Raw genomic sequence first — 24,325 nt, forward strand, 5'->3', positions numbered from 1 at the left:
GGGTTGTAAAAATAAGTAGTTACGTTATGTTATGGTGAAAAAAAAGGAGAACTTAGTAATGAACCAAAAAAAAGTGAGCAAGAGATTGAAGTCGATATTATCAAGAATCTATGGCTACCTTAGTTAAGGTTTCATATGTCATCTTGAATCATACTGATGCTGCCATCAAAGGGCATTGGAAGGGTCAAACCAACAAATCAAACCAATCTCTGGCCCTCAAGCTCTCTAGTTGTTAATTCTGTTTGGGGCAAAAAATTGGTCGGGCCAAGGCCCCAGTGACCCACTCCATTCCGCTCCCTATGCTGCCATCACTTTTTGCTTAATGCCAAATTAAACATAAAATTTGATTGGTCTGTGGAATTGTAGCTAATTCTACACATTCAACTCGTTTCTGACCCCCAAACACAACAACCTAAAGCATTAGAATGTTTACTTACAAGCCTGTTTTCTCCAAAATTCTGATCAATTATGTAGTGTTAAAGTCATTGTTTTCTCCATTTGGGTAAGGAATCTGTTCCTCTGAAGATGATAAATTTATTCTCCTTGAGCCTAAAGGCTAATGTGGTAGAAAGGAGGTATGAGTAGTCTAATGTTTAGAGCAGTGGGCTGAGAAGGAGGGAAGCCTGGTTCAAATCCCACCGAGGCTCCTTCTGGTCTTGAAAAAGTCACTTAACCCTCTATTACCTCAGGTGTAGACTTAGATCATAAGAGCAGGTGTCACGTGTGAAAATCTAGATAAACCCACAATTGTTCTCACAGCAGCATTCTGGACAATCTGCAATGCCTCAACTCCTGAAACAGCCATACCAACATACAAGGCATTGCAGTAGTCTAGTCGCATCAAAATCATACTTTGAATCACACAACGGTAATCAAACAAAGTAAGCATAGATTTTAATCTAAAAATCATATGTAATTGTCTAAAGGCTGTCTATTTGTAATGGGAATTGTATAATTGCTGCTATAGAATATTAGCAGGACTCTACATTGATGCAGATAGCTATAGGTGAGAGCAATTATGCGTAGGGAGAAATTCTATATATGGTGCTGAATGTTAGGTGCTACTTCCGTGCCAAATGGTCAGCACAAAAGAAACTTTCTAACAGATGTAAGGCACCAAAATGGGGCAGAAAGGGCAGTTCTGTGTGAAAACACACTTGTAAACCCATTGATAGAAAAAGCACTTAAGTTCAGATCTGCAAGGGATGTGGCCGTGGGAGGGACATGAGTGGGCCAGAGGCACTTCCTTAAAATGTGTGCAGTGTTATTGAATTTTGGGGATCCGTGCCCAACTTGCATGCCGGGATTTCCACCTGGTTTCAGTTGGTGTAACTCCTCACACCCAAAGTTGAGTGCAAATCCCGGCATGATGCGCTATTCTAAAAAGGGCCCTGATTCCAGAACCCCTGTTCTAGAACATTGATTTATTTCAGCGCTGAATTTTGAACGCCATTTATAGAATTTCTCCCTTAGTGTATAAATGCTTGTTGTATCCCTTCCCCTCCCATATCTCACAGTTACATGTTACAGAATTTAGGGGTCCTTTTACTAAGCCGGACTAGGCTCTACATGCGTGCAGTTCATGCCTAAATGAGACTACCACCAGGCCAGCATGCCCTCCTGGCAGTAATTTCAGATTTGGTGCACAGCCATAATGTGTGGATGAATTATTTATTTATTTCCTCCTACACGTGCCGGTTCCGGTGGTAATCGGTACTTGGCATGCGCCGACCGGTCACCGCACGTGTAGCGCGTGAGCCTTTACCACTACATCAATGGGTGGTGCTAAGGGCTCAGGCCGGTTTTGGGCGCACACTAGTTTCATTTTTACCGCAGGCCCTTTTCCCGTCCCATTAAAAAAAAGCCATTTTTTTGTAGGTGCGGTAAAAACTGGTCCGGCACGCGCCCAATACATGCGTTTGCACTACCGCAGGCCACTTTTTACTGCAGCTTAGTAAAAGTTCCCTTAGGGTCTAACGTATTGAAATGTTTCACTTGTAACTGCAAAATAGTGCTATTTATCAGTGATTAGTTCTCATCGATTATCGATCATTAATGCCAATTTGCTCCTAATTAGGCAATTAACTTACATGTGTAACTGCTACTATTCTATAACTTACACCCACAAAGGTATCTCCAAGGTGCATAAATTTGCATGCAAGACTATAGACTGAAGGGGAGCAGGTCATTGTCTTTAGAGATTATGGGGGAAATTCTATAAATGCACTGAAGAATGGATGGTGAAAAAAATCGGAGCCAAGTAAGCTAGTTTATAAAGGACACCATGTCCCTTTATTGAATAGAGCTTAGTGTTGATTCTGTGCACTGGACTTCCGCCTGCTGAAATCTGGAGTAAATGCTGGTGCAAATCACTACTTAAAATATAAATTTTGCTCAAAAGGCTGATATAGAGTGTTCACTATCTGCTATTGCTACAAAGGCCATTAAGCAATTTAATAAAGCAGAAGCCTCAACCTGCTAATTACAAAAATCCACACTGGCTAATTGGAAAAACCTCAGTGGGGTTACTATCACTGGCTTCACTACATCAGCAAAAACAACAGTGGAAAATCAACTCCCCAAAAAATTTTGAGGAGATAAAAGCCGCTGTTGAAAAAAGCAGACAGCAGCTATATTTAATAAATAACAGATGAGACACACTATAATCAGTCTCTATGTATAAGATATCTAATACAATGTGCCCAGACAAAAAATGTTTTGATAGATTGGAAGCTAAAAACAGTGCAGTGCCAGTGTTACTTAACTTGCAATGTATCAAATCCAATCCCGCTCACTGGAAACATTGCCACTTGCTTCACAACTGAAATCCAAATGTCCACAATGTCCTCATCCTCGATAAAGGGCCCCCTTGTTCCGCATTAGCTGCTTCGGGACAGTGGCGTAGCCACAGGTGGGCCTGGGTGGGCCAGGGACCAACCACTTAGGGCTCAGGCCTACCCAACAGTAGCACAGGTTTAGCAGTAGCGGATGGGGATCCCAAGGTCTGCCAGCTGAAGATTTCCCCGTGATGGTATCAAAAACTCTATTCTTCACGATACCGGCACCTGCGCACGCTCAGTTTTCAGTGCATGCCTTCTGCAGACTGCCAAGGTGGAAAGAAGCATTTTCCTGCCAGCGTGTCCACTAGGCGCGCCGGAAAATATTTTTTATTTTCCGTCACACAGTGCTAACCGGGCAGTAATCGGCATTCTACCTGCGTAGACCATTACCACCCAGTTAACGTGTGAGACCATACTGCTAGGTCAATGGGTGGCGGTAAGGTTTCAAGCCCAATTTTCATTTTGCCGCACATCCATTTTTGGCCAAAAAAGGCCTTTTTTACAGGTGTGCTGAAAAATGGACCTATGCGCTTCTAATACATACGTCTACACCAGCTCAGGCCATTTTTCGGCGCACCTTAGTAAAAGGACCCCTCAATTAATTTGGCATGCAAATGTTGGTACCATATATAGAATATGGGGGTATGATTGTTGGAATCCAGGACAAGATACTTGTGTGTAGGAATATAAACCTATATGTTTACTACTACTACTTATCATTTCTATAGCGCTACTAGACGTACGCAGTGCTGTATACTTGAACATGAAGAGACAGTCCCTGCTCAACAGAGCTTACAATCTAATCAGGACAGACAAACAGAACAAACAAGAGATAAGGACAAAGTGTAGCAAGATTCCATGCAGAATCCCAAAGAGTAGCAAGATTCCAGAATCCCAAAGTGTACCAAGATGCCGGAATCCCAGAGACTACTACTACTACTACTTAGCATTTCTATAGCGCTACTAGACGTACAGAGCTTACAACAGAGCTTACAATCTAATTAGGACAGACAAACAGGACAAACGAGATAAGGGAATATTAAAGTGAGGATGATAAAATAAGGGTTCTCTATGGGACCCTTTAACTAAAGGGCCTGGTGCATGGCAATAGGCTTGCCGCATTCCAATCTGGAACTACCACTGGGCTACTGCAGAAGCCTGGCGGAAGTTCCCACCACCAACGTACACCATTTCTGGCACTATAAAAAATACTTTCTATTTTTGTACCGCCAGTGCGGTTACTGCCAGGTTAGTGTGGGAGCCCTTACCGCCACCTCAGTGGGTGGCAGTAAAGTGATCCGTCCGGAATGGCCGCATGGCAAGTGGTTCACTTACCGCATGGCCAATTCTTTTTGAAGACAAAAGAGACAGCCTTTTACCTGCTGCGGTAAAAGGACCCCATGTGTGTTTTATCCAGTTATGGAATCCCTGCTGTATGTGTGCAATGATATCTGAAGGAGTGTCAGTGTGTGTGTGTGTGTGTGTGTGTGTGTGTATTGAGAGCGTGTACTAGACAGCCATTAAGACTGTACCTTAGGGACAATGAAGATATATTATTTTTGTTGAAATTGCTCATTTTAGTAATGTCTCAGAAAAGCAACCGAAACTAGTGGAAAATACCTGACCTAGAAATGACTTGATGATAATAAGGAAAAAAAAAAAGACTGAGAAGATATAGAAGCATCCGATTAACAACGGTTTCCTTTTTCAAAACGGTGCTACTGATTAGAAGTGTGCTAAATGCGAAGAAGCCCATTCGGTTCCCACGGGCTTCTTTGCATTTAGTGCATCGTAATCGGTACCACCACTTTGCAAAAAGAGCTGAGAGGGGTCTGGCAGTTAAGGGCTTACTGAAGTCACTGACTTTGCTGCATCGAAGCAAGGTTTGATGTGGGAACTGGGGGGGGGGGGGGGCGCTGGTTTGGTCTTGACAAATATGGACATCTGATCTTTCATCTCCTGCCTATACGACTAGAAAATCGTCTGGAATAACGTACTGTTCAAGATTTTCTCTTCTTCTTCTTCATCTTGCTTCTCTCTCCTACCTGATGTCAAGCTCGAAATCGTCCAGTTCTGATCCCTGCACTCCCACAACGACAGGATCTAAAAGAGCAACATTTGGTTTTATGTGGGACTTCAGTGCAAACTTTGAAACGAGCAGAATAGTTAAGACAGGGGTGGGCAACCTTTATACACAGAGGGCTGCATGAATGTCAGTACTATTCCTAGCGGACTGTAACATTACATAACATCAGAACTGGAAATGAACAGAGCTCCGTAGATAATACATAATTTAACCAGAAATGATGGAAGCAGACTGCTAGAGTAGCTTTTCTGAAAATAATTGTGAAATACAGTATTTAAAATCACCAAAACTCTGATTAATGATGTTTTCTGAGTATACTTCCTGTGGTCTCGAACCGTATAAAATTCAATGGCAGGCCACATTTGGCCAACAGGTTGCCCACTCCTGGGTTAAGCTCTGGACCACTGCAAGGAGGGGACAAGAAGGGTGAATGCCTTGGGCGCACTGCAAGATGGGTCACCAGCCCATTCTTCTGAGTCAATCCATGAGTCCACAAGCATTCAAGCCCCAAAAGGGAAGGGACCACCAAAAGCAACCCTGGCCTAAGCCATCACTTTTTTCTAGTGACAGTCCCTAGTTAAGGTATTATAGTTCAGAGACAGTGTCATGCCAGTTTCTCAGTTATGGATGTCTGCTTCTAAACCTGATGCTTACATGCTACTTTTTAAGGCAGTAACAATCAAATAACAATCCCTTAAATAAAGAATTTAAAAAAATGTATTGGACATATAGATGTGCATCAAATACACCCAACTCATCATCAGTCCAATATCAGTTTTGTAAAGATTTTTATAAATCATAATTTTCTTCTATTTCTGTAATCCTTAATCTGTTAAATAATCAGAAATTATCAGTATCACTTTATATTAATTTTTCCAAAAGCAACAGAGGGGACACTTATCCGACATAAGCTTATGTTTCACCCGATAGCTGTTTCAAGGAAGAAAAAACCAATAACTTTGAATCCAAAGAATAGTAACTAGTACATACTGTCCAATATACCTGCATCATATGCCATATCGCAACCATAAGCTTTCCACAGAGCAAATATGGCAGCAGTGTCTTTTCAAATCTAATCTAAGTCATGTGATACCAGTCATGTGATCTCTACAAGATCGATCAGCCAATCAGAGAAACCCAGACTAAATCAAAGAAGCCCATTCAATCTCAGCATTCATGCCGAAGAGAGTTACTGAAATGAAATAAATTGTTCTCTATAATTAGAAATCTTTCTGAATGACCACCCTCCCATTCTATAGTCACATGATCAATAATTCTGGGGGCGGAGTCAGCACTTAACCGCCTAGGGTAATGGGATCGCATACAACACATTCCTGTCATTATACAGCAAGCCATGGCTGGTTAAGTTCTGAATATTGACTTAACTGTATAAAAAGAAAAAGAAGAAGAACCCCCAAATGTACAACCAAGCAGGAAAAAACAAAAAAACAAAACAAAAAAAGAACGGGGGAAACACCAATCTGATTCCACCACAAGGGCAAAAGTTTATAAAATAACAGAACTTACTCGACACAGTCCTGTGTTTTAGTGCTGTGGGTGCCTGCCTCAGGAGTCAAAACAATTTTATTGAACGTACACCTCAAAATAGTTGATAGCTGATAGCTTGTACACAGGGTCTATGCTGAGACTTTTTTTCAGCGTGCATTTTCATGCCAAACCTTTTGTATGTTGTTACATTAACAATCGCTTCCTGGACCATTGAACAACTATTTTGAGGTATCCAAGGAAGAGACGGAAGTTACCCAGTTTGCGTCAATATTCAGGGGCCCTTTTACAGAGCCCAATGCAGACATTGCTTGCTCTTTCGGGACTACCGCCGGCCTAACGCGGCCACCAGTTGCAGTCCCCACCCTGAGTGCGTGCCATTTCCAGGGAAAAAGAAAACCCCTGGAAATGGCTTGCATGGCGGTAATCGGGCATCGCTGCGTGCTGCCCAGTTACCACCGGGTTAGCATGGGAGCCCATATTGCCACCTCAATGGGAGGCGATAAGGGCTCCCTGTCACATGGCCATGTGGTAAGACTTCTCTGTGTATGTGTGAAAAATGGCCCCCGCCACCAGTGCAGGGCCCTCTTTCCCGTAGCTTGGTAAAAGGTCCCCTCAGTTTGTTATCCATATAAGTATTCAGATGAAATCAGGACAGCAGAAAGGTTTGAATATCTCCAGTTCTTGAATAAGTGTCAGTAGCCACAAGTGCAAAAGATATGCTTACACTGAAGGCTCAAGCAGTTACACTAGCCCCAGAGATGGTGGAATTGGTTAGTTCTAGTTGTGCGCTAAAATGTGTGTAAATTATAATATTCTATCATTTTTATACAAACTTGTGCACTTCTTCCATACTCCATCCAAATTCCGGCCACGCACACGCATACTCATCCACTAGTTGGTATTCTATAAAAGGTCATTTGTGCAAATAAGTGAAATGTGCCCTCTGGTGTCACCCTTAAGCTCTGACCATGTCTTCCTGCCCCAAGTGCTGTGAAAGCTGACTCTTTAGCATACCCAATTCCAGCCAACCTGTTGAGTGGAAGTCTTGACCTGGGGACTGAACCAGGGACCTTCTATATAGCGGTGCACTCTACTTGCCACCTGAGCCACTAAGCCAGCCCAATATACTGTAAATAAGGCAGGAGAAGTCATGCCTGGTTAAATCACAAAGAGTAGGCCATCACCGAGTTTTCAGTGCCACAGAATATCCAGTGTGCCAAGATGGTCTGGGGGTTGAGTTGGGTGGGGGGAGCCAGACATTATGCAGGCACCAGCGATATTCAGTGCCAGTGCCTTGCAAAGCCAAGCTGCATGTAGGACCACATAAAAGGCAGGCCTAACTTTACCCAGTTAGCTGTGTGGGTTTGGCCCTGAATATTGACTGGAGCCACATACACACTAACTGCTGCCCGTTGAATTTTGACCTGATAATTTGGACTTATAGAACTGTAGATATCCTATATAATAATTCTCACCTCCAACGTTCTATGCTTGGGACCGTGGCTCCCTGGCTGCAAGTGGTCTGCGAGGCAGACACGCACGGACATCACTGACGTCAACACAGCTGATTCCAAGGCAAGGGGAGGAGTAGGGAAACACGCGCATCTTCTTAGAAAGTTTAACTCCGTGCGTCTGACGTCAGACGCACGAAGTTAAACTTTCTAAGAAGATGATTGAAGAACCTACGGGAAGGGAAGGTAGCACAACGGCGGTGGCAGTTTTCACTGGCACTGGGGGGGGGGGAACGACAGGTTCGCGGGAGGGGGTGGGTTCGAGGGGGCCGTAGCATGGGGGGGGGGGAATTGCCTGCCTAAGGCCTGTTTCCTTGCCTACAGAAACGGGCCTTTTTTACTAGTAAAGAACTAAAATTATCCTCTGTTTTTTTAGAGTTGGTTGTTAGGGTGCTGAGAGTTTTGTGTTACGACTTCATACTCATTTGGCCCTGTATAAGATGTTTCTGCATTTTGTGGTCATATGTATGACCCTGGGAATGATTCCTCCATTTGATCACCATTGTCGGAGACATAAGGCCTCAGGCTGTTGCTTCCATGATCAAAGAAGACATCTTGTCTCGCTTACTTTGATAAGAGATCATTTGTAGTGATTCCTTTAAGAATATGAGAAGAGACATGGCTAGCATCAGTTAGTACTCTGTCCAAATGTGTTTATTTTATCCTGGAATGCCGTGGTTGTCTACATTCCCTTAATTCTGCCATTGTGCTCGCATCGTAATTGAAAGGTTATAGCTTGATGGGCTTCTGTGAAACAGCTCACCTTTTCCATATCATGTGAGCCTGAGAATGAATGTGATGTTCTAGCCAGATAGATCCTCAAGCCCCAAATTCCCTTGACTTCATGTACAGTTTGTTCTGCATTGCTCAGTGTACAGATTTAAGACGCTGGCAATATGGGAACAGTAGAGTGCAGAATTAAATATGCTAGTTTTGCAGTGCAGAGTTTGTACCTCTTTCATGTTGTGTAGGTCTTAAGGGAATGAAATTAAAGCATACCGTAATTTAAAATAGTATATTCTTTTAATTTATTTTTTACATCTGTAGGATAATTTGTGTTAAAGTATGATAAATAATATTGCCCACAATTTTTTCTATTTTTTTCTTCATTAATACCATATAAGTATTTTTGACCACACTTAAATAGCATAGGATGGTGTTTGAGGTATGGGCAGAGATTCTGAACTTGTTGGCCTGAGTTTGAGTTGGTACCATGATAGGAACAGTGTGTGTCCTTCATTCAGTTCCTTGGATGTTCACATCGGGACTGTGACTCCACCTATCCAAAAAGGAATAATTAGATGTATGCATGTTTTAATGAAGATAAATTATTACGTATTTCAGAATAGAAGCCTGGCTAAAAATCTACCAGTCAATATTCATCTGGCAGCATTGAATGTTTCTCATTGGCTATGAATAGCCGGATCTTTGGCAGAGTCTGGAAACTATCCGGGTACAGCCGATACTCAGTGTTGTAGATTGTAAGCTCTTTGAGCAGGGACTGTCTTTCTTCTATGTTTGTGCAGCGCTGCGTATGCCTTGTAGCGCTATAGAAGTGATAAGTAGTAGTAGTAGTCTCTTGTAACCAGAGCTAATATTGTGATGTCATAATGCCTCAGTCCACCAATAAGAGCCAACCTCATCAGTGATGTCACAATGGCTTGATTGTCCTATACTTGGCTCACTTTTATTACATAGCTCTTTGAGCAGGGACTGTCTTTCTTCTATGTTTGTGCAGCGCTGCGTATGCCTTGTAGCGCTATAGAAATGCTAAATAGTAGTAGTAGTACCTACACAGCTCACTGGACATAGTAAGGGCTGCCTTTTATGTTTCAAAGTTACAAATTTTGCTGCATCAAGCTCAAGATGTCCTTGATGTCCACAGAGGATAGACTCCGTCCTTTCTATATCACAAAATAAAACGAATGAAATTCTTTGTGACCGATTTTATATGTGTTAAGAATGCAACCAGGGTGTTTGTTTTGTCTAAGGCTCTAGAATCCTCTTCTGCATTAAATTCTAAACATCTGTATTTATAGAACTATGTAACTGCAAGTTGATATCATAGAAATGCATTTGTGGGGTCATTGGTAGCAAAATTGTTAAAAGAGATGGCAATTTCTGGTTGATCACAGCTAGGGCTGATGTTAGACATACTCGAGCTGAGGACAGAAATTTGGGAAAAGACCCCAAAGCCCATCAGCCGGACTTCTTGCCTGCCTTATTTAGCACCAGACAGACTTAGGGCCTTCTGTGGCATTGGGGCACAAGGCAGTCACCCTGGCTGAACATCCTAATCCCAGCTCTGATTAAAACTCTGCATTTTCTAACTTCATAATAATTCTCTTCTTAACTATTCTTTTAGGTCATATAAAAACACTTGACAATATCTCAACCCCCCCCCCCAAAAAAAGCTTTGGACGTTTTGTTTTTTGGTCCATTTTTGACCCCCCCCCCCCCCCCGAATAAGTGCAAAATATAGAAAATCAAGCCATTGGGATGTAGATGGAGCCAGCAATTTTAGCAGACTGGTCCTCCAGACATCCCCAGAGAGCAATGGGGAACCCTAGAGGGCACATTTGTGCACTTCATAAAAATGCTCACCTTTGTTCCCTTATCTTGTCCCCTGACCCCTCCAAAACCCACCCAAAACATGCTGTCCCCCACTACAATATCCCTTATGGGTGAAGGGGGCACTTATATGTGGATGCAGTAGGGTTTTGGTGACTTTGGGAGGGGTCACAGTTTCCACCACAAGTGTGACAGGGAGATTGGGACCCAAGTCCACCACTCCCTAGTGCGCTGCACTGACCACTACACTACTCCAGGGACCTACATGCTGCTCTAGTAGACCTGGCTATAATATCTGAGGCTGTCATAGAGGATGGTAAGTCATATTTTTTTTTACACTTTTATGGGGTGGGAGGGGGTCATGGACCATTGGGGAATATTGGGGGGGGGGGCATTCCCTGATTGCTTCCAATGGTCATTTAGGGCACTTTTTTGTGCCTTAGTTGTTATAAAAACAGGTCTAGCTCAAAATGTCTTAGTTTTGTTTTGTTCCATTATGGCTGAAAAACGTCTAAGTCTTAGGAATGCCCAAATCCCGCCCTTAAAATGCCCCCGACATCCCCCCTTGAGATTTGGACACACTGTGAATGAACAGCATAGAAAAACTTCTGAAAAATAGGTTTCAAAAATACCGATTCGGATGTTTTTTGTGATAAAAATGTCCAAATGCTGCTTTATGCCACTTTTTAGACATTTTTCTCTTTCAAAAATGAGCCCCATTGTGTAACATACTAGTGAAAATATCTTTTATTAGGAAGGTTGAGTTTTGACTCTTTTACCCCGGTTCTACTTCAGCAAAACTGAACACAACATAAATATTAAACAAGGTGAAATACCCATCCAAAGAAGTAACTCATGAGCAACAGATGAGGTGAAATACTCTCTGTTACTCTGAAAATGTTGTGATTAGAAGAACCATATGGAGGTCCAGATTCTTCATGTATCCTTTAAACTTCTGCTTGAATTTTATTTAAATATTATATGTATTTATTTGGATTTTGCTCACACTTTTTTCAGTAGTACCTCAAGATGAGTTACATTCAGATATACTGGGTATTCCCCTGTTGGGCTCATAGACTAATTTTGTACCTGAGGCAATGGAGAGTTAAATGACTTGACTAAGATCACAGGAAACAGCAGTGGGATTTAAAATGGCCACCTCTGGATGTCAAGACTGGTGCTCTAACCACTAGGCCACTCCTCCACCGCTTTCCATAAGCAGAGGATGTAAGAAAAACCTGCTTGGAAAAAAAAAATCAGATCTGGTCTTCTGCAGTATGAAAGGAACAGGGCCTTGGTCTATCCTTATACTGAAAATTAAAAATTACATTCATTTCAAAGAAAAATCAGCAGTAATTTCACTTCACTGTAACACTTAAAAAAAGATTTTAAGGTTGCGAGTATGCGGAAATAAACAAGGCAGCAGGAACAGTTCACTAGCTTGGCTTAACTTGACTTTTCCGTATCTTATCTTTTCTTCTTATCCATTCAGAACCAGAAACAGGAGATAAGAGTAACATTTGCATTCAACATGTTGAAAGGAATGCAGACAGTGAACAACCCATTTGTAAAATCGTTTTATTTTTCATCTCTTTGGGGCTAATTTTGGAAGGATCCACCTAGTTTCAGGTGGTAGGAAAGCACATATATGGCAGAATGCTAGTTCTTTAGCCCTCTCAGTCTATAACTTAACATAGTAACATAGTAGATGACGGCAGAAAAAGACCTGCACGGTCCACCCAGTCTGCCCAATAAGATAAACTCACATGTGTCATTTTTTGTGTATACCTTACCTTGATTTGTACCTGTCTTTTTCAGGGCACAGACCGTATAAGTCTGCCCAGCACTATCTCCACCTCCCAACCACCAGCCCTGCCTCCCACCGCTGGCTAAGCTTCTGGGGATCCCTTCCTTCTGAGGAGGATTCCTTTATGTTTATCCCACGCATGTTTGAATTCCGTTACCGTTTTCCTCTCCACCACCTCCTGTGGGAGGGCATTCCAAGCATCCACCACTCTCTCCGTGAAAAAATACTTCCTGACATTTTTCTTGAGTCTGCCCCCATTCAATCTCATTTCATGACCTCTCGTTCTACCGCTTTCCCCTCTCTGGTAAAGGTTCGTTTGCAGATTAATACCTTTCAAATATTTGAACGTCTGTATCATATCACCCCTGCTTCTCCTTTCCTCCAGGGTATACATGTTCAGGTGAGCAAGTCTCTCCTCATACGTCTTGTAACGCAAATCCCATACCATTCTCGTAGCTTTTCTTTGCACCCCTTCCATTTTTTTCACATCCTTCACAAGATACGGCCTCCAAAACTGAACACAATACCCCAGGTGGGGCCTCACCAAGGTCTTATACAGGGGTATTAAAACCTCTTTTCTTCTGCTGGTCACACCTTTCTCTAAACAGCCTAACAATCTTCTAGCTACGGCCACCGCCTTGTCACACTGTTTCGTCACCTTCAGGTCCTCAGATACTATCACCCCAAGATCCCTCTCCCCGTCCGTACCTATCAGACTCTCACCGCCTAACACATACGTCTCCCGTGGATTTCTACTCCCTAAGTGCATCACTTTGCATTTCTTCGCATTGAATTTTAATTGCCAAACGTTAGACCATTCTTCTAGTTTCCGCAGATCTTTTTTCATGCTTTCCACTCCCTCCGGGGTGTCCACTCTGTTGCAAATCTTAGTGTCATCCGCAAAAAGGCAAACTTTACCTTGTAAGCCTTTGGCAATATCACTCACAAATATATTGAATAGAATCGGCCCCAGCACCGATCCCTGAGGCACTCCACTACTCACCTTTCTCTCTATATTGATGTAGTAAGGGGTCTTTTTACCAAGCCGTGATAAAAAGTGGCCTGCGATAGTGTGGGCGAGTGTTTTGGGTGCACACTGGGACATTTCTTTTACCACGGCTAGGAAAAGGCTTTTTTAATGGGCCAGGAAATGGGCATGTGCTGAAATTATGGCCTGAGCCCTTGCCACCACCCATTGACGTAGTGGTAAGGGCTCACGTGCTACATGTGCGGTAACCATGCAACATGCACCAACTGCTGATTACCGCCGGGAATGTCCCCCAAGGTAGAAAATAGAAAATTGTTTTCTACCGTAGGATTCGGCACGCACCAAACTAAGAATTATCGCCAGGCACATACACTAGCCAAGCGGTATTGCCAATTTGGCGCATGCTACCCAAGCATTAGCCCTCCCTTGCCTTAGTGAAAGGGCCCCTAAGTGAGCACGTAAGTTGTAGAATACTGGATTCTATATATGACACCCAAAATTGCACGCCCAACTTTGGACTTACTTCCAAGTTGTGCGCAGAAATATATTAAATAATGAGCTCTGAACCATCAATATTTGGGTGCTAACATCCAATATATGATGTTAATTGGCACTCATGAAAATTTGTGTTCACATCTGGATGCGCTGTATTCTATAAAGCACGGTACCTAAGGCAGAAAAGTATGTGCAATGATTTGATAGTGTGTACTTTGCCAATGGGTGGTGTTTGGGTGGAATGCACTGGTATGTGCCTAAATATGATATCAGCCTGCTATGTTGGGAATATGTGGGATGCAAATGTTCTAGCATAAATAAATAAATAAATTCTAGAATCCTATAATTTATGCACATGCAGGCTAACATCTAGGTGCATTCATTTACACTAGGTGTAGGGCTAATGTAAGTGATTGTACCTTAATGTACATTGGCCATTTGCATTAGTATTCTACAAAGAAAAGTAGGCCCTATTTTTTTTTTTATAGAAAAGCTTAAAATTACCAGCACCTATAGTGGACACCATGCTATAGAATACCCTTTTTGTGACGAACATTTGGTACACCTGAGTGAACTAGCTTTCTCCAGATTAGTTTACTGCTGGATGATTTGTGTTGCTTCACCGTATTTGCTAGCCATAGGAAGTGGAATGGGGGGGGGGGGGGGCACAGGAGCCAAGGCCCCACTAATATGTTGCCTAATACAACATCAGTAACTACAGAGGTTAGGAGTGGGATGGAACTCCTTTCATATGAGGAAAGGTTAAAGAGGTTAGGACTCTTCAGCTTGGAAAAGAGATGGGGGGGGGGGGGGTATGATTGAGGTCTGCAAAATACTGAGTGGTGTAGAATGAGTAAAAGTGAATCAATTTTTTACTCTTTCAAACAAAGACTAGGGGACACACTCAAGAAAGTTACATGATGCTACTTTTAAAATGGATGTAAACACGGAAGAAGAAAGTCTTCGCAAACTCAAAATTCTCACCGTGTAGTTTTTCCCATCATTGAGTTCCAGACACTAGTGTTTCTCTGAAAACATATTGACAGACACGGTTTTCTTCCACGGAATTTCCTTAAGAATACAAAAGACTCCTGAGGCAGTCCGATTGGCTGTAACACGGCCGTGTCGAGTCTCTTAGATCCATTTGGACTCTTCCATGCATATTGAGTTACACAATAAACTTGGATTTTTTTTACATCGTCTCAAGACCATTTCCTTGTGCCGTCTCCACTGTGTTCCCTGCTACTTTTAAAATGAACAGGAGGAAATATTTTTTCACTCGAAAATAGTTCTGCAAACTCATTGCCGGTTAGCATATCTAAGTTTAAAAAAGGTTTGGACAAATGCCTGGAGGAAAAAATCCTTAGTCTGTTATTGAGATAGACATGGAGAAAGCCACTGCTTCCCTGGGATTGGTAGCATGGAAACTTGCTACTATTTGGGATTTTGTCGGGTACTTGTGGCATGATTTGGCCACTGTTGGAAGCAGGATACTGAGCTAGATGGACCATTGGTCTGACCCAGTATGGCTATTCTCATGCGCTTATCCACTGCCCCTACTGCTAGTTATAGAATGCTGCAGTTCATAACATTTTGGACCCTGTGGAATTGACCATGGATTATTTTATTATTTATCGGTGCTGTTTCACTGGACTGATGGATGTTTACTGGAAAGAACAGTTCAAAATTAAGGAAGGTACAGTGCAACACTTCTGATGGTTCTGCATTTGCTATCAGGGTTGACCTTCCTCTCTCATCTTCTGTGGGTCACACTGCTGATCTACTAATTTAACACTGCTTTGACCTTCACACAGGGTATCTGAGCTTGGTTAAGTGTCTTTTATTTTATAGAAAAAGCCTAGTTTGTACCAGTGCGGATAAAAATAATAATAATAATGGTTTATGCAGTGCTGGAAAGGTTCCCTATTTCTCAGAAAATCCTTGCCTGTAAACCTAAGGAAATCATGTTTTGCCCTTTTTTTTTGGCTTTATCACTTGATCGGTCTTTCAATTTTTTTTTTAATCCATTCTGTTCTCTCTGATCATTGTGAAACCCAAATTGCTTTGCAAAGTCTTCCTGGTGCTGATCTGCAAAAGATTTGCTTGCCTGCATGAGCGTTTCCATCTGAGCGAAGCCTCCTAATGAATCTGTGGCCAAGTGGGCAAAGGTTTTACCGCAAAGGCAGCTGGGCACAGTTAAAGTCACGTATCCAGATCATAGCTTGGCATATGACTTATATGGGGGTTAAGACCTAAGGGAAAAGCAGGTCTTTTTCTCTGTTTTGTATTTCTGCATTTCTATGTAATTCCTTCTGCCCTTTATTTTATTCATGCTTTGCCATCTGGCTCTTTCCCTTCCCTTTCTTACTCTCCTTTCCAGGTCTCCCTTTTACATTGGCACTCCTCCAGTGTCACCTTCCTCCCTCCCTGTTTTGCATTCATCTTTGTTTCATGCCCCTTTCCTCGCTCAGTTCCTTCATCTGCTCTTCTGTTTTCTGTTGAAGAGTCCATGGAGAACATTTTGTTTTCCCTGGGTGCATAGTACATCTCTGTGGGGATTTTTAAAAGAGAGATTTCCCACATCCCTGCTCATGTGACTATCCTCAGCTGCAACTCTCTGGTTCTTAATCTGCAGATAAGTGTGATTATCCGAGGAAGGGCTGTTTTGGAGCTTTGTGGCATTGACAGGGGAGCTTTCAGTCCTACTTTACAGGCTGAGTAGCGTTTAAATCCGGGAATCAAATTCCAAGCATGGTTTTGCATGTCTTTCTCTCTGGTGTGGGAGCATGATGCGTGGAAAGGAGCGTGGATGTGGGTTTTATTAGGACTTTGCTTATGATGTGTAAATGGAAGCATCAGTGTCTTCCTTAGATCCAGTGGCACATTCCCAGGTCCTTGATTTTCGGGTCCCACAGCAGAGTTGTCTTGCTTACCGACACCCAAGCTCTCGCTGCTTTGGTAATAGGTCTGTTGATTCAGAATTTGTAATTACCTGGACTATAATGCCAACCTGAAATGATATGAACTTGAACCTTTTTCAAGAGATTGTTTATTGAGAGTAATGTAAATTAAGGCAATAAATGAACACGGCTAGTAGAACTTAGTACAAACGAGTCAATGACTATCAAAAACCAAAGGAATCTAATGCACTTAAGCATAAGGTGTTTGTGAAAAGAGAGAGCATTAGATGATTGTATTTTAATTTTCCAGATCTTTGAAAGTAATGGGATACAAGAAACTCTTTATTACATTTGATTGTCAATGAGCTTACTATTATGCAAATTCAATTAAATAGCATTCTTTGGATAGTTACATGGCAATGACAGTACAAGATCCTGTATTTAATACAGAATCCAATCCATTAAATTTGGCTGTTACGTGGTTAGGTTTATCTTTATTCATTTCAACATGACATGACAAAAAAACATGAGGGCTGTTTCTATAAAGTAAAATTTATTTCTCAAATTCTCTCCCTCACATTTGCATCAGTTCAAAATACACACTTTCATTCTTTTCCCTCTGGTAAATAAACTATACTGATTTATTTTATTTATTTATATATTGTTGACTGGGCTTTTATTCCACTAAGTCAGGTCTAAACCCCAACTCAAGGTCTTAGAACTTGCTATCCCCCTTAAATTTCTAAACTTACATTATTTTATTTCTAGGTGATTCTAAAGTTCGGAGCTCTGATTCCAGTAGGGTGGTCTTTTAGTTGGTAGGGCAGTGTCAATGGTGCTGTGATGGCCAAGGCAAGGGCATCCATAGTGAGTTTCTTCCAATGCAGTTGATCCTGATTAGCTACAGTAAAATCGTTCATGTGATGGTGGAGCCATGTTGCTTCAGTCTCTATTTGTACTGCCTTCCAACCAGGTGTTCAACATCGTTGGAGTAAGTCACGATGCCTCCATTCCGTAGGCATAGCCAATCAAGTGGAGCCATGATTGTCCTAGCTTTTCTTCCACTGTAGATTGTTTGTTGCAGAGAATCATGTGAACACTTCCAGCTTGCACAAATCCTCAGCTAGCAATGTCCATATTTCTGAAGGGTAGAGAAGGACTGGCACAAATGAGGCATTAAAAACTCTTATCTTGGTCTTCAGTGTGACGCTGTGCTTCTTCCACTGTCCACCTTATAATTGAAAGAGAAAAACGCCTAGATTTCGACCCAAATCGGGAGATAGACGTTTATCTCACAAAAACGAATAAATCGGTATAATGAAAAGCCGATTTTGGACGTTTTCAACTGCACTCCATCGCGGAAGCGTACAAAGTTGACGGGGCGTGTTGGAGGCGTGGCGAAGGTGGAACTGGGGCGTGGTTATCGGCCGAGGAGAGATGGGCGCCTTTCGCCGATAATGGAAAAAAAGTATGCGTTTGTAGCTAGAATTTAGGGCACTTTTCGTGGACCCTGTTTTTTCACGAATAAGGCCCCAAAAAGTGCCCAAAATGACCAGATTACCACCAGAGGGAATCGGGGATGACCTCCCCTGACTCCCCCAGTGGTCACTAACCCCCTCCCACCACAAAATATGCCGTTTCACAACTTTTATTTTCACCCTCAAATGTCATACCCACCTCCCTGGCAGCAGTATGCAGGTCCCTGGAGCAGTTGTTAGGGGGTGCAGTGGACTTCAGGCAGGTGGACCCAGGCCCATCCCCCCCTACCTGTTACAATTTTGCTGCTTAATGCTTAGTCGTCCAACCCCCCCAAACCCACTGTACCCACATGTAGGTGCCCCCCTTCACCCCTTAGGGCTATAGTAATGGTGTAGACTTGTGGGCAGTGGGTTTTGAGGGGGATTTGGGGGGCTCAACACACAAGGGAAGGGTGCTATGCACCTGGGAGCTCTTTTACCTTTTTTTTTGTTTTTGTAAAAGTGCCCCCTAGGGTGCCCGGTTGGTGTCCTGGCATGTGAGGGGGACCAGTGCACTACGACTCCTGGCCCCTCCCACGAACAAATGCCTTGAATTTATTCATTTTTGAGCTGGGCGCTTTCATTTTCCATTATCACTGAAAAACAAAAACGCCCAGCTCACAAATTGTCGAATAAAACATGGACGTCTATTTTTTTCGAAAATACGGTTCGGTCCACCCCTTCACGGACCCGTTCTCGGAGATAAACGCCCATGGAGATAGACGTTTTCGTTCAATTATGCCCCTCCGTGATTCCCGGATTTAAAGTTCAGAGGATTTCTGGGACATATTAGAACAAGGCAGATCGAAGTATAACTAGACCCTGGTTATATTTTTTTCCTCTTTAGAAAAGATCACTCTAGAAGCCTATTATTATTTCTTTATCTAGGAGTTGCTGGTCTTCAGCATTGTCAGAGAAAGTACGTCACAAACTTAGGAGACACTAAAGAAATACCCCACTTTTATTACCTACAAAGTCTTACAATTTTTTCGGTATATGGAGGAATATTTACTGCCCATAGTCTTTACCTATATGCCAGCTTAAATTCTATCTTTGTGATACATATAGGAACCATATACTAGAACAGGGGTGGGCACCCAATGGCTCATGGTGAATGCCATTGAATTTTATGCAGCCTGCAAGAGTATATGAAGTGTACACAGAAAACATCATTAACCAGAGTTTTGGCTATTTTAAATACCACATTTCACAAATATTTTCAGATTAGCCACTTAACAGTTTGTTTCCATCTGTTTTAGTCAAAATTTTACTTATTCATTCATTTTTTTATCACAGTCTATGGATCTCTGTTCATTTCCGGTTCTGATATTATGTAATGTTGCGGACCACCAGGGATAGTACTGATACTCATGCGGCCGTCTGTGTATAAAGGTTGACCACCCCTGTTCTAGAATAAGGATTTTTAACTCCAGTCATTGATGGTTGTGAACAAGTCTGGCTTTCAGAGTATCCAATATATGCTAATGGATTTAGCTGTTGGATTCAAGTATAAGATATAGCCAATGAATATTCATTATGGGAATTTCTGAAACCAGATCTGTTTCGAGTCTTCAAGGACTGGATCTGTGAACCCCAGGTGCAGGAAGGAAAGCAAGTTCAGAAATCTGAAGCATCTTTGTCTCCGGGAACTAAATAAAGAAAAAAAGCAGCATTTCACCAAGGACTAATTTACGCTGCTCCTCAGGGATTTCTACACTACATCCACCCTGAAATCAAGGACTGAACACAGACTGTGCAACTACTTCAGGAAAAACGTAGACATCAATTGGAATTCTGCCAAGAGACTAGGCCGGGCCTGGGACAAGGCTGCCCTGCCTCCGCCCCCCCCCCCCCCCCGCCGCTGCTGCCCCTGTCACTTCCCCCATCGCTGCAGTCCGCGGTCTCACCTGCCTGCCTCCACGGCTCCGGGCCCCCTGCATTCAAGGTGGCAGTCGCAGATTGCCTCCCTTTGGGCCTTTCCTCCCTGTGTCCCGCCCTCTTCTGATGTAACTTCTGGTTTCCGCGAGGACGGGACACAGAGAGGGAAGGCCCGAAGGGAGGCAATCTGCGACTGCCGCCTTGAATGCAGGGGGCCTGGAGCAGTGGAGGCAGGCAGGTGAGACCGCGGACTGCAGCGACGGGGGGCAGCAGAGGCGGGGGGAGTGACGAGGGGCGGGGGGGGGGGGCTCTTTCTCTCTAATGCAATTACAGCCAATTTCTAATCAGTTTAATATGTATTCTCCAAAAAACAAGAAAAAGTACTGGGAGCCTTCACAAGCTGGACAAATCCTTTAATCGCAGAACATGTGTCTTGTTTGGTTGGACTTACTACCTTAGTTGATGAGCTTTAATCCATTTAATGGCTGTCTTGTACATCAATCTTGTACCATTGACCCGACACGGGCCATGTTTTGGTGTGAAGCACCTGCATCAGGAGTCATTTGATTGAGCGAAAGAGGAACGCTGTGCTCCAGTGTCGAACAAGCAGAAACGTTTAGTATACATCGTGCGTGACATTAGTTACGTTTGATGTGCATTCAGCTTTTCAGCTGGTTTCTGCGTTCCTAATAATAACAATCAAATGACTCTTGACACAGGCGCTTGTGCCGAAACACGGCCCATGTCGGGCCAATGGTACAAGATTGATGTACAAGACACATGTTCTGCGATTAAAGGATTTGTCCTGCTTGTGAAGGCTCCTAGTACTTTTTCTTACTTTTTTTTTGGACTTTGAACACTCTCTTTGTTGTGATATGTATTCCCCAGCGTAGTTAATGACACATTGGAGGTAATTTCAGAAGACTCGGGATCAACCAGAGGCAGCAGATCTGTGATGGAAACGCAGCAAAACAAACAACAGACCACCACATATGGAAAATAACGTGGCCACGTTTCACCCAGAAGGCTGCATCAGAGGCAAAACTAGAAGGGGAGACTCAACAACATGTTTCTCTCTATCAAACCATAGAGAGTCTCTGGAGGAGCTGCAGGACTAATTCACCATGATTGCTAGTTCTAAAGGGAAGCATGTTGTTGATTCACTCCTCTAGTTTTGGCTCTCACGCAGCCTTCTGGGTGAAATGTGTCCATGTCAGGTATAGTAACATAGTAGATGACGGCAGAAAAAGACCTGCACGGTCCATCCAGTCTGCCCAAGAAGATAAATTCATATGTGCTACTTTTTTATTTGTACTGTCCTCTTCAGGGCACAGACCGTATAAGTCTGTCCAGCCCTATCCCCGCCTCCCAACCACCAACCCCGCCTCCCTCCACCAGCTCTGGCACAGACCCTATAAGTCTGCCCAGCACTATCCCCGCGTTGGTTGGTGAAATTAAAGTTCTTATTTTCTGTATTGGTGGTCTGCTGTTTGTTTTTCAGTTTTAGAAGACTTACATGTGTTTAAAAAAAACATTTACATGTGTAAATCGGTATACGTGATTAAGTAGAGGTTTTTTTTTTTAGATGCAGTGTTACTTATACATGTGTACAAGGAACATGCAAAGATTTGAAGGATGTGTGTTTTGGAAATGGTTTGGGTGGACCTCAAAAGTATATGTGTATTTCCTATCATTTGTGTATTTTTCGGGAAAAAAATGCTTCTGTTAGCATTTTACACCTGCTCCCAGTTACGCATAATTATCAGCTAACTGCTCATTTGGACCTAGGTTTTAGTGGCATGATTAAGAGGGGAATTGTGAGAACCACTTCAGAAAGCCAAAAACTTGAGTTTTTGAGCTCAGCTCTTTAAATGACCCTCGTTGGATGTTCATTTTGACAAAATTTGCTACGTGCATGTGTTTAAGTAGCAGACTTATAATTGTGGTTAGTAAAATGCCTCCCCCCTATCTAAACATGCTGCTTGCTTACATGTACAAAGCCCTAAGTGTTGCTATTCTGTTTTAAATGTGTGCCTGCTGTACATGCTGCCAAATATAACATTATTTTTCGGTGGCCTTATATATGTTTTACAAAAGGCTCTGTATTCATTAAGCCATTTGAAAAAATATTGCATGAAGGTTCCAACTTGAATGTTCCTTTTCCAACCTAGATACCCTATGCAAAATTGGGCTGTTTGTATTGTAGTTTACAAACCGGTTTTCAAAGTCATTTAGGGGTCCTTTTACTAAGGTGCACTGAAAAATGGGCTGCGCTAGTGTAGGCGCGAGTTTTGGAGGCACGCAGATCCATTTTTCAGCGCCTGTAAATAAGGCCTTTTTTATATGCTTGCCAAAAATGGACGTGTGGCAAAATAAAAAAATGGCACGCGTCCATTTCGGGTCTGAGACCTTATTGCCAGCCATTGACTTAGTGGTAAGGTCTCATGCGGTAATTGTCTACACGCGTAGAATGATGATTACTATCCAGTTTCCACTGCGCGCCGGAAAATAAACACTATTTTCCGGCGTGCATAGCGGAAGCGCGAAAAAAATGAAATTACTGTCTAAGCCTCGTGGTAGCTGGGTAGTAACTCCAAATTGATGCATGCTGGGCACATGTAGGCACCTATCCTGCTTATTTTCGAAGGAGATCGCCGGCCATCTTCCGACACAAATCGGGAGATGGCCGGCCATCTCCTAAACCCGGCCAAATCGGTATAATCAAAAGCTGATTTTGGCCAGCTCCAACTGCTTTCCGTCGCAGAGTCGGCCAAAGTACAAGGGGGCGTGCCAGCAGGGTATGGAAGGCGGGACGGGGGCTTGGTTAAGACATGGCCGGCTTCGGCCGATAATGGAAAAAGGAAGGCTGACTCGGACGAGCATTTGGCCGGCTTCACTTGGTCCATTTATTTTTAGGACCAAACCTCAAACAAGTGCCCCTATTGACCAGATGACCACCGTAGGGAATCGGGCATCACCTCCCCTTACTCCCCCAGTGGTCACCAACCCCCTCCCACCCAAAAAAAAAAACCCAATACAAAACATTTTTTGCCAGCCTCTATGCCAGCCTGAATTGTCAAACCCAGCTCCCTGACAGCAGTATGCAGGTCCCTAGAGCAGTTTTTTGTGGGTGCAGTGCACTTCAGGCAGATGGACCCCGGCACATCCCCCCCACCTGTTACACTTGTGGTGGCAAATGGCAGCCCTCCAACCCCCCCCCCCAAAACCCACTGTACCCACATGTCGGTGCCCCCCTTCATCCCTAAGGGCTATGGTAGTGGTGTAGAGTTGTGGGGAGTGGGATTTGGGGGGGATTTGGGGGCTCAGCACCCAAGGTAAGGGAGCTATGCACCTGGGACCAATTTTTGAAGTCCACTGCAGTGCCCCCTAGGGTGCCTGGTTGGTGTCCTGGCATGTGAGGGGGACCAGTGCACTACAAATGCTGGCTCCTCCCATGACCAAATACCTTGGATTTGGCTGGGTTTGAGTTCGCCAACATTAGTTTCCATTATCGCCGGAAACCAATGCCGGCCATCTCTAAAGCCGGTCCAAATGCTGACATTTGACCGGCACCGACCATATTATCGAAACGAAAGATAGCATGCTATCTTATTTCGATAATACGGTCGGGACACCGCTTTACGGGGCCAGCCATATAGATGGCCAGCACCATTCGATTATGCCCCTCCACGCGGCTTAGTAAAAGAGCCCCTTAGGAGTCCTTTTACTAAGGTGAGCTAACGAATGTAGTGCACACTAATGATTAGTGCATACTAAATGCTGCACAGCCTATTGGGCTACATGGCACTTAACACACACTAATTCGTTAGTGCACCTTAGTAAAAAGACCCCTTAGTAAAGCATGTTCAATAAGAATAAAGCTTAACAAAGACCCAGAATCCTCTACTATCAACGCCAGACTCTGTTCCTTTTATCTTGCTGGTCCCATTGGGTTTTAGATTGGAGGCACTGCGGTTGCACTCATTCATATGTGCGGATGACGAGACCCTCTGTATACCATTGGATGGAGAAATTACAGATGCTCTGTTTAGGATCAAGCAGGCTCTGGATTGTCTGGAATCATGGGTGCAGGTAGCTAAGTTGAAATTAAATTCCGAAAAGATGAAATTTCTACTTATTAGTCACCCTTGAAGACAGAGCTCTGTAGACTGCCTTTCTATTAACGATGTTAGCTATAAGGTAGAATCCCAACTGAAAATACT

This window comes from Microcaecilia unicolor, chromosome 1 (genome assembly GCF_901765095.1).
Source record: "Microcaecilia unicolor chromosome 1, aMicUni1.1, whole genome shotgun sequence".
Classification (NCBI taxonomy): Eukaryota; Metazoa; Chordata; class Amphibia; order Gymnophiona; family Siphonopidae; genus Microcaecilia; species Microcaecilia unicolor.